This window comes from Buteo buteo, chromosome 11 (genome assembly GCF_964188355.1).
Source record: "Buteo buteo chromosome 11, bButBut1.hap1.1, whole genome shotgun sequence".
Lineage (NCBI taxonomy): Eukaryota > Metazoa > Chordata > Aves > Accipitriformes > Accipitridae > Buteo > Buteo buteo.
Genome location: NC_134181.1, coordinates 37974122 through 37987722, shown reverse-complemented (window position 1 = coordinate 37987722; position 13601 = coordinate 37974122). Strand labels below are relative to the sequence as shown.

General features: G+C 46.1%; 1 protein-coding gene across 1 annotated transcript in view; it reads right to left on the bottom strand.

Annotated features, from left to right (window-relative positions):
• Positions 1 to 13118, bottom strand: part of HIC2 (HIC ZBTB transcriptional repressor 2) — an 81123-nt gene extending 68005 nt beyond the window's left edge. The window contains exon 1 of the mRNA XM_075041599.1: positions 12790 to 13118. The gene's annotated coding sequence lies outside the window, so the exon portion shown is untranslated. The remainder of the gene's footprint in view (positions 1 to 12789) is intronic.
• Between the last annotated feature and the right edge of the window lie 483 nt (positions 13119 to 13601).

The window sequence follows — 13601 nt, the reverse complement described above, 5'->3', positions numbered from 1 at the left end:
GGAATATTCCTTAGAACTTTATCACATGACTCTTCTGCTCCAGAAGAATTAGTCGAACATTAAAAAGTATACTAAGGGAAGCGGAAGAACATCATCAGTAGAACAGCCAGAAGATTTTCCTGCAAGTCACAGTAGATGTTTCTCATTTTCCCTGTCCGTAAAAGCATCTGCAATGATACTTTCTTATTTACTGGGATATCAGTTTCATACAAGTCAGGAAAAAAAAGATTTGTGCCAAGTGGCCTTCAATATTATAATAGGGAGGATGTTTGCGGAGTTTTGAAACACAGATCTTATTCTAAAGAGAGTCTTCATACACAAACAGATGCTACACCAACACTTGCATGGATGTAACCCTAGACTATTCAGTCACTCTCTGAAGTTCTGGAGTAGCTTACAGTGAAGAAAATACTGTTATATTTATGAAGGACAGCCTAAAAAATGGTGCGAAGTACGTGTGGAAAGAGACAGAGAAAACAGATAGGAATAGGCACAGCCCAGAGAATGAAGAGATTACAGTGATATGGCAAATATGTAGAAATGGTTGGAAAAAGCAGGTATGTGCACAACTGAGGATTCTGGAGGAAGCAAAGAATCCAACAGGTTAGACAACCAAAGCATAAATTGAAATAAGCAGACACTATGGACTAAAAGTTGAAGCCAGCACAGGGATCTGAAGTGTCAAGCTGCATTTAATGACTGTCATGGTTAAAATCATACACCAAATTGCATAATAGATGAATGAGATGAATTGAAAGATTAGTCTATGGAAATAGACTCAGAGAGAGGATTGTAAGGAATTTTTTTTTTAAATCCTGCTCCTAAACTCTTCTGTACTCAAGGATAAAAATCTTAAATCCTATTTCCTGCTACTATAGGGCTAAAAAGTTAACACCATATTTCATAGCAGTTAACATTAAACAGGATTACTGTGCTGACTTGTTCTTAAAGAGCAAATACATTCTAAAAACTAGATTGGAAAGGAGGTAGATTTCTTTCTGCCAAATCCTCTGACAAGAAGCAGGAAGGAGAAAACGTTTTTCTCTAAGACTTCTGGGGATGAACGGAATTAAAAAGTCTGTTGCCCTCAGTAGAATGGATGTACTCTTCCAGTTGGACTTTTTTTGTTCAGTCATTCACTGTAGAGACTCACTTCATACGAATAATCGTGCTTTTCTTTCCTACTCAAGATGAAGTGCTTACGCTCTTTTCAATGAAAGCAAAAGAGATGCTTTGTTTATCCCTTAAACATTAAGTTTTAAAAATAAGTCAGAAAGGTCTTATGAAGAAGATCCGATGACCCATAACTTTTTAATGCCAGCCAACGAACTGCCTCCTAAGAAAAAGAAAGATTCAAACCCCTACCCAAGCAGGCATCCCAGCCAGAGCCTTCTCTGACACGGTAGTACCACAATCTATCTGGGACTTCACTTTGTCAAAGCCTTTTACGCAGGGAGTACCTAGGCAGCGAGCGTGTGACACACATCCAGCAAGACTCGTAATATCTTGCCTGTTTTCTCTTGAGCCTCTGAACTGTGACCTCAAAGCAAATCAATCTGAGAAGAAAATACATTAATCAGGCATTCACTCAGCCAGGCTCAGGATTTTTAAACCAGGGATCTGAATCAGCTCTATCACCTCCCACTTCTTTCCTGATACAATTAGTCAGCATCTGCCCCGGCAGCCAAGCCGCTGCCTCTCAGAGGGGGGGACCAAGCAGCTGCAACTCCCTTGCCCACTGCCTACTTCCTAACAGGCTGCAGAAAAGCAGAGAATAGTTTACTGAACTCCACCTGGTGAAGGTTAGCATCCCTTCCCTAAACTCAGGGGAACGAGAGGAGCTGAGAACAGCTACCACTTACAGCCTCTTTGATTCCCTGCTCCAGCCCAAGTGCAGGTTCAGACGTGTTCCAGGCACACCTCTCCCCACCTTGGGCCAAGGCCATGCCAGCTCCACACACCTGTTGGAGGCTTCCCCACATTTTAAGGGAATCCCCAGAAGGGGATTTGCAGGTGCTCCGCTCCCTTCAAAGAGTTCAGGCAACAAATCAGCCTGGGAAATTGGACCCATAGTATTCGATGTGGCCCTCTGACCTTTTCCGAAATGTTCTCAGCCCACCAGGCTGGCAGGACTGAACTTTATAGCTAAGCGTTTTGAAAGAAGCATGTGCTTTTAAAATCCAGTTGAATTTTTGCTAGGGGAACTTTACGAAGGCATCACTAGTGTATCCACAGGAGTTTTGCAATTCTAGGTTACAGGTGATTACAGCAAATAAACAGGCATGCAAGTCAGGGTCGGAAGCGGGCTTTTACTTAAAGCCCGCCTCACCAGGCACTTGAAAAATAAATAAACCCCCCCAAGCAGTTCTGTTTTACCCAACAGCTAGAAGGCTCCAGCCCCACTCCTCAGGCTGGATTGTGCAAGCTCTTACTCCGGCAGTCACACTGAGTTCAAGCAAAGTGCCTGAGTAAGCATTTGCAGAATCTGACCCCCCCAGTCAGTTATCTATACTGCACCTATTTGTGCCTTGCATTGCAAGCTCTTTAGCCAGGGACATGGTCTGGAAGTATATTGTCAGCTGCAGTGTGCTTTATCTCCATTTATGGCATTAAATCTAATTTTTGGTGCCAAGTGCAGCATTACCCTTACAATGACATCTATTAGAGACAGTTTCCCCTGAAGACTGTGATCTGACCAACAACCAGTTTGCACTGTTCATTTTTTTATTTTATTGCAAAACCACCATGTTCATACTATGTCTCCGCTTCTTTAATTTCAAGCATATTGTTAAAAAATAGTAAGATAGGCACTGAATTGTGGAAATCCCACACCCTGGCATTACACTGACTTCACTTGACATGCTGCTATCCTTTCTTCCCTAAAGATTTCAAAAACTGGGAACTGAAAACAAAATTAAAGCAACAAACTCGACTGATTAGTCTCCAGTAATGTGTAAGTTTAGTAGGGGCAGACTTGCTTTCCCCGTGCCAGTGCAAGCATTCCTGATGGGCACCCAGCCCCTTCTCCCCTCCCAAGGCACAGAAAAGGGAGGGGTGGGACAGCAGCATGGCACAGCATGGAGCAGTTCTTATGGAAAAAAAATCTGCAGGTTCCCCTGAAATGCTGCATCCTGCATGCCACAAAGGACAGCTGCTACCTTCTCACTTACAAAAACGTGACCCCAGCCAGTCAATCTACAGAGCTAACGCTGTCAGATACCCTCCCACTCACCACTTTTGATGGTCAAAGCCATTGTAATGAAGCAGCTTCCCCTCCACCTCAAAAGGGGATGTGCTTTGTTTGCTTTTGCTCCAAGAAGGCTTATGGGGTGTGCTTTGGGGTTGGGGTTTTTTTTTGCTTTTTGGTGAGGGTACAACCCAAGCTGTTTTAGACAGACACAGAGGTAGCATGGGTCCATGTGTAACCATGGAGGAAGCGAGCACAAATAGGCAAATATTCTGAATAATGGTATAGTAGATGCACATGGAAACTTGCTTGGACTCACCTGGACTCCTTTCCCCCTTTCTTGTCCAACCAGTTCAAGGATGGGGGACATCCCAAGCCTCTGGCGTATGGTATTAGATGCTCTGGGTATTAAGTAGAAAACTACTGATAAGTCTTTTGAAACAGTACTGCTGGTGTCATGTAGCCCAGGTCTCATTTCATATGAACTCTCAAAATTTGGAAGGGAGAGGGATATTTTGTTTATTTATTACAAGTGACAGAGAGAAACTGGGGTGCTTAATCAGTCATTTGCGTCTACTGGGAGTGGAAGCTGGTTTGTCTGGCTATGGCCATGGCTTCTGTTCTGTTATGGAAGAATCCTTGTGCGGCTTTCAGAAAGTCATATAAACATCTCGAAAAATGTTACATGAAGATGCCAGAGACACAGCTGTAAGTCACAGATTACTAATTGTGAAAGCATTTTGAGATCCTTGGGTGGAAAGGATCTCTTTGCTGGATAGGCAAATATTCTAATTCCATATTCCAGTGATCACTGTTCCAGCAGGACCCTTAAAATATATTTTGCTTTCATGACTGTCCTCTGTTCCTAGTTACACCTCCATGCAGCTTTTAAATAACAGCATGATCTCCAGTACTACAGCACTATCAAATGTACTAGTTTTCTCTGCATTTGGTTCCACTTGCAAGACACTGAATTATTAGTACAGCATTCAGCTTGAAATCCTCTTGCACAATTAACAGGGTGAAATATTAGACAATAGTGGCTACTACTGTTATTTACTGTTCATTAAATGCTAATGGAAATTCAGCCCATCTTCAAAACATCATGCCCTTACACAGGTAGAGATAGAGAGGTACAGACAAATTAAATAATTTTTCCAGAATCAAACAACAAATCAGTGGCAAACAAATTCTCATACTCAAGTCTTTGTTTTAGCCACCAAAATACAGATTGTCAGAATGAAAATAATGGCTTATAGTCCTCTCTCTGCACTCAGGTCATTTTTTTCATCACTCAGGAGCTAAGGAATATCACTACGGCAATTAAACTAATCACTTATAAGTAGCAACCAGAAACTAGGAGACCCAGCACAACTGGGATAAGCCAGCTGACTACAACTACTAAAAAGAGGTCCACACTTGGGGAAATACTCAAGACATTCCTTCTCCAGACACACCACCCATAATAACAGGCCAACAGTCTCAAACACCTCTGCATCTGGGATGGATATGCAGAACCGCATACATTAAAATACTTTTCTTGGAGTTCACTTAAGAATGCTGCCAGCTTGTAAACAGCAGAGTCAGTATTGCTGCCAACACAATTTTTACCTAGAGCAAACGGAAGTGCTTTTCCAAGAATTTCCAAGACTGTTGCGTCACACGGTGCACTGGCACTGCACCATGCAACCCAGGGAGGAAAGACAAAAAAGTACAAGCTGCTGCTCCGCGCATCCTGAAGGGGATTATTTAGAGGCATTTATTTATTCCCAGGAAGAGACTGGCAGTGCAAAACAGACCTTCCAAAAAACCCCAGTGTTCACTGTGGGGGAATATAGTCTTGTTAATATTTTCAGTGCCGCACCAAAAAGTGAATAATTTTTATAGCTGGCATGTTTCAATTTTCATTACAATTTTGAAAGCCTTGTTTGATAAACTACAGTGGAGACTAAGAAATGTAGCATTTCTGAAGGACTGGAGGGCAAACGTCTCTATTCTTCCTCCCCCGCCATGGGTTTTGCATAATACTAAAGTGTTAGTCCTTTGGCAACTTTACCATTTTGAAGCTTTATTGGAATTATGTGTATGATGACAGCAGTTACAGGCCCTTGCTAAGGTCAGGGTCCCGTTGTGCAAACTTTTAAATATGATGAGCATTTATAAGATAAATATACAAGACAAACCAAGGACATTGTATTCTCCATACTTTAAAGATGAAGAAAACTTAAGTTGCTTAACTTCCTTCATGACCATAGCATGGAAAATTTAAATCAGTGATAGAAACTGAACCCAGAGTTCCCTAGACCACAAGCTCACCCAGAAGAATTAAATGCGTGCATACATTCAACCACTGCACCAATTTATAACACTAAGTACTTATAACTAAGTTTTCTGGGTAAAACTTTTTGAGTCGTAAGTTACATTACTTTTAAAACACTCTCAGCCAAACATCAGTCTGCTGACATCTGAAGAATTACAAGACAACTCTCACTCTCATGCCAAAATTCCTTTTATTGAGTATTTTGGTACTACAGTTCTGGCTATGTACACTTTATAGATGTGCACGCACATTTATATTTTTTAGCAGATTCTCTGCCATCTACAACTTTGGTAGGTATTTTTCCTGCCTAGAAGGACATCCACATTTTTCTTTGAAGGCTGGGCAAAATCATGTCACTAATATCACATTATCAAAGAACATTTGAACTGCCTAGAAAATGAACAAAGAGCCTTTTTCAAGGACTCGAGAAGTTTGATGCAAAAAGTTCCACATGAGGACCATTCTGAATACTTTGTAAGGGTAAACAGAAACTAGGAATAACAAAGCACCTCACCCTTCCAGGGGTAGTGGAAACAACATTAAATAAAAACAGCACAAGTTCAAGTCTCACTATACACTGGCATAATTTCGAACCTTCTTTTAAATAGGTCTTGTTTAAAAAAAAGTTGATCTTCAATTGTATGTGTTTGCTAGTGAAATTTTGAGGAAAGTGGGAAAATCAATCCCTTAACAGAGAAAGCCACTGTTTTATTGTTTCAACATGTCCTGGGTTAGTTAACTAACCTTTTGCATCAGGACCCTCTTGTAAAGGGACAGAGAGGATGGTTTTCTCAGTGTTGGTTCAAGAACTAGTTCTTTCAGACTGAAGAAAGCAATTGAGATTTGAGGAAGGGCAGAAAGGCAGGAAAGCTTACTTCCCTCCAAATTAAAACTAGGTGTCAGAGACTAATATCTCCTAGTTCTGAACTCATAAAAGAGCAGCATAACTAGAAAATAATCAATTCGCTTTTGTGCAAAGAACATTTCCTTTGCTTTGCATTTAAAATGGAGCTGAATAAGAATCACAGAATAAGTCACATAGGAAGGGACCTCAGGAGGTCATCAGAAAATATTTTGATAAGAAAATATTTTCCAAATATTTTTATTTAACACTTCAAAATACTCAGGTTTAGCATTTTAAAGTTATTTTTAGTTGCACATCAACAGGTTTTAATAGGTACAAACCAGTGAGATCCAGTCTTTCCACTGGAGAGTAACTACCACATAGACAAACAAACAAGCTTGAAAATAAGGTTTCTTGTCAGCTGATTTCAATTCTCAGTTAAAATTGGCAATGCAAATTACTCTATTCTGTTCTTTATCGGACAAGAGAAAAGATTTCCAAACTGTCAAACTGGCTGGTGGCATCTTGACAGCAGATGGAAATGCAGTAAGTGGAGTCCTACATGGCAGTGTCTTTATATGACTCCTGGAAAACTGAATCCACACCCTGAGTGGTTCTTTATACAATGGGAAATGAGCACACATTTAGGGGAAGGAATCTGCTGTACACCCCTGTCATCTTAAATAAGCCCAGGAATGAATGGGACTAGCCCAGCATGAAGAGCAGAGTAGGGTTTTTTACCACATGAGGCCTCTTCCCCAGTCAGTCCGTCATGTACCTCTTTTAAAACTCATGGCAAAAGACTGATTTGAAGACAATTTTATCTTGTGTAGTATTTGGTTCAGTGGGGGAAGGGAGCAGATAGGGCAAACTGATATATTATTGAAAACTACCCTCTCTTCCTTTACCCAAGAGACTGAAGGACAGCGAATGCCTCAGGCCAGCATACTGACATGAAATGCTTTCTACCTCCCATCCAGAACATGGGTGAGGACAACATTGGCAAGGTTTTCCGTCCGGTATCTAAAGCTGGAAGAATGAGAGGGGAGTTGTTCCTAGTGCCTGCATAGATCTCTCAGAACATTTAGCAACAGAAGGAAGAAGTACACCCTGTTTTCAGGGCCATTTTTACTAGGACAGCAGCCCCTGACAACAGTTTTGAGCAGGAAACTCCTTGCCCTTCTCTAAACTCTCCTTATTGCCAGGTGAAGACTAGGAGCCTGCCTCTCCCAGCTTAGCTGTCAGTGCATGTGTCTTCTGACGCTTTCTACAGGAGAGCTCAGCAGTTTGTCTTTTCTGCATTAGCAAAAAAGCCAGTGCTGAAGGAAGTTTCCCACAATAGGTCCATTTCCAAATACTTGCTTGAGGTTTTCAGTTTAAAAGATCACTCTTTAGCCTCTTCAAATCCGCGGTGTGCACATCAGAAAATGTGATATAGTACATATGTAATCCTGGATAAACTAGATTCCCCACCCCTTTCCATTAAGTAAAATCAGTAACTAGAACCCCTGTTTAGGATTTGTGATTACAAGGATCACCCTCCGCCCTGCCCTGGTCAAACAATACGGGCTCTAGGAAAGCATGAGAGCCGTCATTTCAATAATGCAAAACCCTGTTGCTTCCACTCCAGAACAGCTGACTTGAAGTGCATGCTAGGCTGTGCTTATTAACAAAATGAGAAATCTGATATATAGAAAGAAAACACTATGTGAGGATTAATCCCGGATTGCAGTTTGTGGCCAGCACTGGGCCATCATCCAAACACAGATGAAGAAGAACAAAATTTCTCCCACCTGTCACTTACAGCAGGTACAGCTATTGCACTGTTGTTGTCTCCTCCTTACAGCTATTGTAACAACCCATTTTATATCGGCTTAAAATTCAGGATTGACCTCACTGTTTCATTTCTTCCTTGTTTTGTGGGAGCCAGCACTGGAGGGTGAATTTTCTTTCCAGGAATTACAAACAAGAAGCATGAGTAACTTACAAGTTTGGACAGCTAGCTTGTAATACGCATACACTTCAAGGAAAGAAACCCAGCTTAAAATTGGCATCCTGTTGGAACCTGGAGATGCTAACTGAACAAGAAAATACAACTCTCGGGAACACTTTTTTTTTATATTGTCTCTGCTGCTTTTGAGAGAAGTAAGCACACTGTCACCACCAATTAAAAAAGACCTAAACAAACCAATGCAGTTGCTTTGCCAATGAGCTACTGCACAGCAGAGTGAAATTTCTATTGCAATGCATCGTCCTTGCTCCCGATACTACAGCAAGATAAAAACCAGTTTAAGCAGCCCAGTGGTTTAATGACTGGTGTTCAATCCACACCAAGCCAAAGGAGAAGTCATCTTTATTTTTTAAAAGATATTCTCCTGCTTATGGTTGGGTTGACACTCTGTTGTTGCAGTCCCACAGCTGAGCCCTGTTAATTTTTCTCCAAGCCCAGCAGGGTAGGCATGTCCGCTGATGCTGAAATGGTCCCCCTTCCCATTGAGCTTCACCTGTCACAATACAGCCAGTATAATGGCTGTGTCACAAATGTGATTCTGCTTTCTCCCACTCCAAGACCACATTTGCTGCTGCACTGAAATGCTGCTTTGTGGCAACATTCTCCCCCGGATGTTGTCAGAAACTGCAGTTTCGTTCGTACGTTTTACCAGCCAGATTTGGTTAGGGGATGGGGAAACTTGGTTTTCTGTAGAGAAGACATGACAACCTCATCATACCAATACCTCTGCCTATCAGGCTACAATATGTCCATCAGACTGGATGAGACGGTTAAATCCTGCAGTCAGCGCAAACAGGAGTTCTGATACGAAGGCAAATGCACCTCGGTTTTCAAACATTATCCTGTCTCCCTACATCTATCACCAAAGACAGTAGCAGGAGCTCAAAGAATAGCCACGTACAAGGTCAAAGGAATGCACAACATAGAGTTTATGTTTGACAGTTCTTAATTACTATGGGCTGTAAAGATGCTAGAAAACAAGAACTCTCATTGCAAGATCTGCTGTTCACAACTTCAAATTTCATGCTGTGACCACCAATTTGGGGCTGCCGTGGGTGTTTTAGGGAGTTTCAGTCCATTACACAGCCAAACTGATTAGCATTAGGTTGTGTTCTAGTTGTTTTAAACGACTAATCAAAATAAATTGAACGTGGACTCTCCTGGAATAAGGCCTCTCACCTTCTCTTTCTCTCCTCTCTCCCCCCACCCCTTGTCACACATTGGCTTCTGCCAAACAATTCAGCACTGACACTCCAGCGTATCACGTGATACCAAGTGCTTCAAGCATCTTGCGATACTTATTACTATCTACACATCCATAAGTCATTCCACCCAGCAACGTATGTGAATACTAACGTGAGCTATTTCTTTATGCATTAAAGATTTAGAGCTCTCCCAGATCCTTGGAAGAAGCTTTTCCCCCAAACGCTGAAAAATCGTCCCTTTTATGTATGTGCATCTCATCTGAATTTCACGTAGATTAGGAAGCATGACATAAGAAAAACCTGCTATATCCTCCGATTCTCCCATTCCTCCTGCTTACACCCTCGCGGCCAAGCAAGTCTGCCGCGATTAAGCAACGGATTTTAGATGCAAAAGAACAAGGCACTTCTGCGGGGTTTCCTTACCCGTGTTAGAATGGAAAGTAACAAATGTAAGAGGTTGCTTATTCTTAATGCTGATCTCCTCCAGAGCTAAAATGATATGTCAGTAGCAGGTGGCAAGTTTGAAGACCCCCCTCCCCTCCTTTTTTTTTTTTTTAAATAAATATAACAAAGGGCACACAGATTTGACCTAATGGGTCAACCATCAAAAGTTAAACTGATTTAAATAATTAGACCTAGAATGTCAGGCACCACTGCAAATAATTGCTCCTAATGCTTTTAGGATTAGATTGCTAATGAAAAGGCGCAAAAAGGAGGCCACTTGCAGTTGTGGAAATAAGTCAATTTTCTTTCCATATGTCATTTTCTCCATGTAGATTTGCTGTGAAATACTAAGGAGTCATTTACAGCTTTCTCTCCAGAGCTGCTGTAGTATATACAATAGTTCTGAGTCATAAAAAATAGTAATAAGTCATCTTGAAATACTAGTTGTTTATACACTGTATTTATCAAGCACAGCAAACATCTGCTCATAGTTCTGACATTTTCCAATGAAAGTGACTATTGCATATTGTTTTCCCCTTTAATTTGTGGAAAAACATGGGAGCCATTCAAATATAAACAGCATTCCGCAATAAATTTAAACCAGTTTGGGTCAAAGGACAGCATATTAGCAGAATGTTAATTTTGATGCTCCTCTTCACGGGTTTCTGTCTGCTCTCTCAGATTTATTCTAACAGCTAAGTAGCACGCAGGGCGCTTTCGGCAAGCGTCTGCTAAAACGCTTGGTTTCATATATAATTCATTAATTTGCTGTAAAGGTATACACCCGCCCCGCTCGCAGATCCTGAACGCGAAGTTACCCGCCTCTCGAAGCGCCGAGGCAGCCCGAGTTTCCGAAGGCTGCGGATTTCGCCGCAGAAAGTTTCGAGCCACCCAAATCCCCGGGTGTCAAGACGCCGGGAAAGCAGCGCCCGGGCGGCGGCGGGGCCGGGCGCGGTGGCCGGCGGCGGCGGAGCGCCCCGGGAGGAGCGCGGCTGGCGGCCGCGATAACGGGGAAGCGCGGGGGGCGCGCCGAGAGCCGCCCGCTCGCCGCGGTGCCCACTTCCACCTGGGGCCGGTCCAAGCAGAAGTCAATCATTGACTTCTCCCGGCCGGCTCTCTCGCCCCATACAAAAGGGGCCGGGAACGGGCCGGGCGCTTGCGGGCACCGCGGCCGGCCCTGCGCGCCCGCGGGGGCTCCCCGGGCCGCGCACCGCGCAGGGGGCCGCGCACACAGCCTGCCCCCACCCCCACTCCCCCCGCCGGCTTGGCTTGGCTTTTAAATGCAATCAGAAAAAAAAAAAAAAAACACCAAAAAAAAAAAAAAAAAAAAAAAAAAGCCCGGCTCCCCCCGCCGCCGAGCTGGCACCGGCACCGCCGCGCCCGGGGATGTAGAGCCCGGCCCGGCCCGGCTCCGCCGCGCTCCGCCGCGCCGTTCGCCCGGGACCGGGCAGCCGCGGGCAGCGATCAGCCCTCCCGGCCCCCTGAATTACAGTGTTACGCGCCTCGGCAACAATATTGCCAGGCTGGACGTGCGATTTGATTTTTTTTTTTTTTATTTTTTTTTTTTTTTAAAGTGGGTGGACAGCTCTGCGCCTGGCTGGCGGGGCCGGGGAAGCGCGCATTTCCTCCGGGGGCACAAAGCCGGGCGGGCAGGGTCCTGCGAGCCCCCGGCCGCGGGAGGGTGCGCGATCCTGCGCTCCGTCCATTGCGTCCGAGACGGTGCCGTAACAAAAGCCAGAGACCCGCAGCGACGGGCAGAGCGAGCGGAGCCGGCGGGTCCTTCCCTCCGCGATCCCGAACGGCCGAGGGGGGCGGCGGGGAAGGGGGGAGCCAGGGCAAAAGTTCACCGCGGTCCCGGTAGGGCAGGGGGCTGCTCGGTGGGGCAGGGGCCGGCGCTGGGGTTGGGGGATGCCGGCCTGGCTCGTCGCCTTGCAGCCCCGCGGATGGAGCGCGGGGGGGAAGGAGGCGATGCAAGTCCCGGGAGCCCCTTCCCTGCCCTCTCCTCCACAATGCGGCCGGATCCCCAGCACAAACACGCCCCCCCGGCACCCCGAGGCTCCGCTCCCTCCTTTCGGGAAAAAAAACAAGCAAAAAAAAAAACCCACCCCAAAAATACGGCTCACTTGCAGGGGGCGAGTGGGGATGGGGAGAAGGCTGCTCCTCCGGGCTGCCTGCCCGCCCCGCCGGTCACCCCCACGCCGGCCGGCCCCGGCGGGCAGCAGCTGCGGCCCCCCGCCCCGATCCCACCGCCGCCGGGGAAGGGGCAGCGCACACCCGTGCGCGCACACACACACACACACACACACACGCACACACGCACACAAATGGCACGGGAGGAGGGGGAAAGTTTCCAGCCGCTTCAACCGAATAGCCAACATTTGCAATCCCCGGACAGGCACGGCGGCGAATACACCGTACGCACGCCCCGGCCCCGAAAGCAACGGGGCAGCGAGCCGGGCGAGCGAGGGGAGGGGGCCCGGGGCAGGGAGAGAGGGGGGCAAGAGGGAAAAGAAAACCATCCGGATTTTTTTTTTTTTTTCAATGGAACTACCGCTGGTGCCGGGCACGGCTGCTGCAGGGCAGGGAACAAGGGGACACCCCCGCCACCCCGGCGACTCTCCCGAGCGGACCCGTGCGGATGGGCAAATAACCGGGGCTGCAAATAAAGAGCGGGGGAGTGGGGCTGGGCTGCACCGCGGAGCCCGGCAGCGCCCGGCCGCCCGAGCGGGACGCGCGGCCCCGCGCCCCCGTCCGCGCCCGCGCCCCGCTCCGCGTTACCTTCTTATTGCATCTGGAGCAGCAGCTTTTCTTCCCCTTCCCCTCTCCTCCTCCTCCTCCTCTCCCTCTCCTGTCCTCTCGGTTTATACCAGCCTGTTCCTCATCTCACAGCCTTCCTCCCAGCGCCATCTTGCAAGCTTGTGACGTTGGGAGCCGCTCACCCCTGACCCACATTTGAATAGAAGCCAAAATGAAAAAAAGAAGAGGAGAGAGAGAGAGAGAGAGGAGAGAAAGAGGGGGAAGAAGAAGAAGAAAGAGCGGAACAAGGAGAGGCAGGGGAAGCAGCAGCTAAGCAAGTGCTGTGCCAGTGTGGAGCAGCATCGGCTCCCACTCCCTTGCCAGCTAGTTTAGTAATAAGCAATTTCCTGCTTTTGCAATAAATGTTGCCGCGGCGGGGCTGGGAGAGGGACGGGGAGCCGGGTAATTCCCACCGAGGGACCAGGGCTTCCCCCACCCCGAGCCGCCCCCCTTCCCTGCCACCCGCCCCCCGAAACCCAGCCCGGAGCCCGACCACTACCTCCCGGCGACCCAAACAGTGCTGCTCCCTCCCGGGTTTGGAGCAATGAAGAAGGCATTTGGTAAGATTCTTTCTCCCATCACTGACGAGGGCTCGAGTGCGTGTTAGGAGAAATTATATAGATTGCAGCTTGGACATGTATTGGAATCTGCAACGAGGTATATACACAAATTAAGGAAACATCCTCGTGTATAATGCAATTTGCATATTAGCTTTTTATCACTCCTGTCTATTTGTTAAGGACTGACAGTGCATTTTGCACAATCCAAGACACAGATGAAGACGTGGCCTTTGC